Genomic DNA, 6,529 nt, shown 5'->3' with positions numbered 1-6,529 from the left:
CATCTTAAGGGATAAAGGTTTTTAGATTAAATTTGCTATGTTATTGAATTTAATGCTATGATAAGGGTTTCATATTGAAGTGGATGTTGTATTAAACCCTTTGCAAAAGTTCCTTGATTGTCTATATTTTGCCAATAATATTTTGTGTCATTTTGACCTCTTAGCTACATTGATCAGAGCATGGTGCTGGTATCAGTGGGCTGTGGGTTCAACCCTGTGTGGGCCATTCACTTAAGAGCTGGACTTGATGATCCTTCTGGGCCCTTCCTACCAAGAATATTCTTTGCATCTGTCCATGTTGAGAATATCTGGTTGGTGTTTCTCCTGTGCACCAAACTCAAGTCAAGGAACCTTTGGTTACCCCCAGCATTTCAGTGATCTGGAGTGTTGCAGCCCTGCAGGCTCAGAATGGCCTCTTGTTTCCATGAGGCCCCACAGTGTCACACTGGCCCCTTGGTTCCATGGGCCCCAACAGTGCCACCATGATCCCCTTGGTTGCACAACTTCCCACAGTGTCCCACTGGCCCCTCAGTTCCATGAGGATCTGGAGTGTCACATAGGTTTATGGCATTTGTCCTTGCTGCCCTTCACATCCCCCTGGCCCACAAACAGCCCTGAGCCAGCCATGAGGCACAGGCCCTGCTGTCCCAGGCTGGGCTCAGGGCTTGGCCTTTCTGCTTCCCCCAACCAGCCCAGGCCTTGCCCAGCACTGCAGTTCCCTGCTCAGAGCCTTGGGCTCCCTGCAATCCTGGCCTCAAGGATCTGCTCTCAGCAGTACCTGGGCAGCCTTTGATACTCCCTGCCCTCAGTGGGGCCCAGCCATGCTCCAAGGCACTTGGAGTTTTGCTGCTGACTCCTTGAGCAGCTTCTTCATCCTTCTCTCTGTGCCTGAGGCTCCTGGACCCAGCTCCAAACCCACCATGGGGATCATGAAAATACAGAATGCCCTCGGGAGCTCTTTGTCTCCCTTCCATTGTCTTTGAGTCTCCAGGGTTTGTGCAGTGATTAGAGTCAGTTTGGAGTTCTGTTCAGGAGGATGATTTCAAAGTGCACCTCATGATTTTTCGTTTTTTAATCATGAGTATTGTTTTTTATTTTTCAGTTCAGAGAAAAGGTAACTGAAGCTTTCCCCAAGTGATCTTGATGCTGAATGTCTCCTTAGGAGGTCTGGGCACAGAGAAGAATGACACCCTTGCAAGCTGACTGTTTGGACAACCTGCTCCTCATCCCCGGCCTCACCATGTCTGACATCATCCACCTGGGACTAACATCCCAAAATATATTAAAAAGAAAGTAATTTATTATTTATTTTTAATATTTTTCAATTAAATGTATTTATTGTATTTATTTCTTATTTGTAATAATAGTTGTTTCATTTTTATTACCTAATTTTATATTTATATCAAAAATCTATCCGTGTTTAGCAACCAGTAAAATTAATGGTAACTGGTTCTAAGTATCACAATTCCCTTCATTCACTAATTCACCTCTATTGGTTATTAATTTTTACCCTCTTTCTGCTACTTCACCCTATGTTTAGTCCTTTTGTAATGTTTTTAATCCTGTTTTTCTCACACATGGTTCAAGGGGGCACTTGGGCTTACACGGAGATAATTTTGAGGCACATTTGGGGCAGTTTTGGGTCTGGGGAGGGAATTCAGAGAGAACTTGAGCGTCGGGAGAACACTTGGGGGAGCCGGGTGGGAAATGGGGGGTGGGGGAAGGCACTCAGGGATTCTGAGGGACAATTCGGGGTCCAAGGGACCCCTTGGGGATGCAGGGAGACCCTTGGAGGTCAGGGAGGGGAATTTGGGGCCCTTGGGGGTCCGGGCGGGCCCTTGGGGGGCTCTAACGGGGCTCTCTGGGCGCGGGGGTGAAGGCGGAGCGCTAATGGCGCCCTGCAGAGCGCGGGGTGTGACGGGAAATGAAGTCTCGGCTGCATTCAAACGCCACGAGCGCCGCGGAGCATGATGGGAGCTGTAGTCCCGGAAGTAGCTCCACTGCAGCACTTGGGGGTCCGGGCAGCCAATTGTGGGTGCGGGCGGCCACTTGGGGTCCTCAGGGGGCACCTACGAGGAACCTATGGTGCCGGGAAGCCCTTGGGGGACACCTGGAGAGTCGTTATGGGTCCCTTTGGGGCACGGAACATGACGGGACTTGTACGGCGGGAATGGGTTATGTCGGGGCTCTGGGGTCGCAGGGCATATTGAAGATGGTGGTCCGGCTACAAAGACGCTCTACGGTGCGCAGAGCATCACGGGAGATGAAGTCTCGGCTGCACTGGCACTCAGTGGATGCCGCGGTGCATGATGGGAGCTGTAGTCCCGAAAGGACCCATTGCTCGCTGTCATCCTCCCCAGCCCATTCCATCATTCCAGAGGCTGGTCCATCACAGGGGATGTCCTAAATCCACTCGGTGCCTGCTTCTTCCCCAGGTGTCTGTAAGGTTGCTTTGGCAATGAGTACCACACTCTGATTAAATTCTTTCATGGGGCACCTGTGCCCATAGCACCCATTTCCAAGCTCAGGACAGTGTCCCAGGCAGTGACATGGGACACAGGGTCTGTCTGCAGTCATCCAGGGGTTGTTCTCGCCACCACAGGCACACAGCACTTGCCGTGGTGGGTTTGGGGGATAGTCAGTCTGCCAGGACTCCCCACACTTATATTCCAGCCCTCAGGAGCAAAACCCTCCCCAAAAACGTTTTTTATTTGGGAGGTCAAAAACTCTTTATTTGATATTTCGGAGCCCAAATCCTCCCTAAATGAGTGTTTCTTAGCTCCCTAAACTGGTATTTCAGACACCAAAATATCCTTAAATTGATGTTTCTCAGCCTGAAATATCTCTAAATTGCTGCTTCTGAGCTAAAAATAGCCCTAAGTTGCTTTCATTGAGACTCGGAGCTCCCAAAATTTTTTTTTCCCCGAGCCAAAAACCTCCCAAAATCAGTGTTCTGGAGTCTAAAAGCCCCCAGAACTGCTAATTCTCGGCCCCAAAGCTCCTGAGCTCACCATTCTGGCCCCGAAGCTGCTGACACAGGGGTTTCTAAGCCATGAAGTTCCCAGATCAATGTTCCAGAGCCCTGACGCCCCTCACTCACGCCCTGTGCCTGGTGTGCCATCAGCCCGTGGGGTTCATCCCAGCCAGGGAGGCTCCGGGAGCGATGGGCGGGGAGCGCTGGCTGTGCCCATTTCCCACCCCCAGCCAAGGAACCGCTCCCAGAGCGGGGAAACCTCATTTAGGGGAAATCGGTGTAAAACTGGGAAAGGAGCTGCGGGCAGAGAGGGAGGAGCCCGTGGGGGCGGGAACGGGTCGGGCACAGTGAGCTAGTGAGCTGTATCTATCCCAGTTTTTAAGCAGTGCTCCCAGCGCGGAGCGGCTTCTCCCCTGACCTGTCCCAGGTAAGCGCCTGCCCCTTGCTCCCGGGTTTCCTCAGGGCTTGCTCCTTCTGCTCCCGATACTGATGTTTCTCAGCCCAAAAGTTCTATAAATCGCTGTTTTGGAGCTCCAAAGCTCCCTAAATAGGGACTACAGAGCCAAAAATCGGCTTAAATTGGTTGTTTTGGAGCCCAAAAGCTCTCTAAATTGTTCTTTTTGCTCTGAAAATATCCCAAAATCACTCTCCCTGATTCCCAAGGCTCCCAATATGATTTTTTCCCAGCCTTAAACTCCCCAAATCAGGGTTTCATAGGCATGTGTGTCCCTAAATTGGTGTTTAAGAGCCCCAGTGCTCCCTAAATCAGTATTTCTGCACCCAAATGCTGTTTCAGGTCCCAAAAACATCCCCAGGTGGGTGAGCCCCAATGCTCCTGAGACTCCAGTATTCTCAGCTGTGAAGTTCCCCAAATACCAATTTTTGAGGCCAAAAGTGCCCTGAAATGGTATTGCTGAGCCCCAAAGTATCCTAAATTGCTGCTTTTGTGTCCCAAGTCTCTGGACACTGAGTTTTCTGAGCCCCAAAGCTCATTAAATTGATGTTTCTGAGCCCTGAAGCTCCCCAGGTTGCTTTCCCTGACCTGCAAAGCTTCCTGAGATCCCATTTTGAGTATTGCAGTTCCTTAAAAATTCGCTTCTGAGCCCAAGAGCTCCCTAAATTGGAATTTTGAGCTGAAAAGCTGCCTAGAGGGGACTTTCTGAGGCGAAAAGTTCCCCCAATCAGTAGTTTTGAGTCAAATGCTCCCTAAATTTGTGTTTCTCAACCCCAATGCTGCCTAAAGTTGAGGCTTCTTCAGAACCCAAAATCTTTCTAAATCAGTGTTTGGGACCCCAGAGCTCCCAAACTTGCAGTTTCTTAGTCCAAATGCTCCTGAGTGGGAGTTTCTGAACCCCCGAGAACCCAAAATTGCTGGTTTTGATCTCAGAAGCTGCCTACATCATTTTTGTTCAGAGCCAAACCCATCCCTAGATGGTTTGGAAGGCTGTGCCTGAGTGCTGGTGGAATGCAGAGGAAGGGGAGAGGCTCTGCCAGAGGAGTGTCAGGGAGGATGAGGATGGGAGGTGTGAAGAGCAGCTGGGATACCTGGACATCCTCAACAGGATGGGCAGAGGTTAAGTTGACTTGTGTGAGTGAGCAGTGGAGGGGTCAGAAAGGGGGGACGCTGCCTTGCCAGCTCAGAAACCCCCTGATCATCAGGGAGAGTGGGCAGAAGAGCTCTGGGGGCAGCCTGGAGTGGTCTCAGGCCAGTGAGCAGGTTCCCATGGGAATGGCAGCTGCCCTGACATCCATGGCCAGGCACAGCAAAGGGCTCCAGCAGCATGGGGGATCCGGGAGCGATGGCTCAGCAGAGCTGCCTGGTGCGTGGATGGGGGGTGCTCACGGGGAGCTGCTCCTGCCCCACACAGGGATGAGCTCCTCAGTGCCAGCCTGGGCTGTCACAGCCGGGAAATAGCGGGGTCCAGGCACCGAGGGGCAGGGACTGAGGCCAGCAGCAGAGCACACAGCTGGGGCTGCAGAGGAGAAGGCTTTGATGGGCTGAACCAGCAGCTGCGGAGGGTTCCCACCCCCACGGGCTCCTCCCTCCCCCCCAGCACCTCCTTTCTCCGTTTGACACTGATTTCCCATAAATGCCTATCAGGAAATATGCCGAGCTTTCCAGGGCAGCCTCTTCTGAGGGCAGGAATGGTCTCTCCAAGAGCCAGGAGTAAAGCACTCCTCTCCTGAGGCTCTCGGCTGAACTGAGCAAGCTCCAGGTGAAAAGGCAGCGCTTGGGAGAGGGAGCACACGGGCCAGCAGCCAAACAAGGCAGCAGCACCCGGGGCTGTGTGAGCAGGAGCCCAGCCAGGGAAAGGGCTCAAGTGCTGAGTCCAGTTCTGCCAGAGGGGATTGAGTGGGAAAAGCTCCCTGGACCATCCTGGGGCCTTCACTGGGGTTTTGCTGAGACCTGAAGGAGCCCTGCTGCCCTCCAGGGCCCCCAGGGCTTTCAGTGTCTTTGCCTCATCAAGGCCCAGCTGTGCAGCAGAGGGTGGGGGACCAGTCAGGAAGGGTTGGAGGGAGACCACAAAGTTAATATTCCATAGAATTCCCATTCAAAGTCGATTGTCCCTTCCTGCCCTCAGTCTACAGACACTAATCCAGTTCCTAATTCATTCCTACGTAGAGAAAAAATGGTCAATTCAGGCTTTACTTATTTATTTCATGGGTTTTTTTCTGATAGCAAAAATTGTTACCATGACTCTTGCTACACATTAAATGGGAAAAAAGTGAAAAGTAAGTAGCATATTGATTAGGCACAGCCTGGTTGCCATGAATACATTATGGATAATTGTTTGTTGCTTTGATCTTGGCTGATTGGAAAAATTTTTAGTCTGAATATAGAATGAATAATTATTTCATGGAGTGACTAGAACTTAATTTAATTTTTATATTTAATATTATTACCTCACCTTAGCACACCAGAAAAAGCATAATGAGATTTCACCACCACTCATACAATCCTCCTGGATTTAACTCACATGCTGGTAATAATGTTTTATTGCACTCAATGCATAATTCAAAATGTCTAATTTATTGGGCATCTGTTGGCAGACCAGACTCTCTTCGTCTCTGGGCAACAAAGCCATCACTGACAATGTGGCAGAGAGAGTTTCTTCTTTTTTTGTTTCTTTTATTTCTTTTTTTTATTCCATATTTTTTCTGTCTTCTCTTACCCCTGCCCCACCCCCCTTTTCTTTTTTATTCTCCTCCCTTCTCCTGTCTTTCCCCCTTCCTTTTCTTTTTCCCCCTCAAAGCTTCAGCTTTGGCTCAAGAGTGCAGATGTGGCCCTGCATAAAATAATTCTCCTGTCTAAAGCAGTTGTCAGGGCTCCTTCCAAATATGAGAGACACAGAGGACAATGTGTCTCTGTCTGTGAGAAGTGGGGTGACCCATCCCTGGAAGCACAACCATCTTTCCATGAGCGGTGATCTGAGCTAATGTCGGTGTTCATCAGTGATCAATGGCAGAGGTACATCCAGGACAGCTCCACGTGCACATCATCTACTCATTGTTACTGTTTGAGAAGCCATCACGCTATTGCTCTGCTTTCAGGAG

Source organism: Melospiza melodia, chromosome 17, assembly GCF_035770615.1.
Source record: "Melospiza melodia melodia isolate bMelMel2 chromosome 17, bMelMel2.pri, whole genome shotgun sequence".
NCBI lineage: Eukaryota > Metazoa > Chordata > Aves > Passeriformes > Passerellidae > Melospiza > Melospiza melodia.
Note: the sequence above shows the minus strand (reverse complement) of the source record.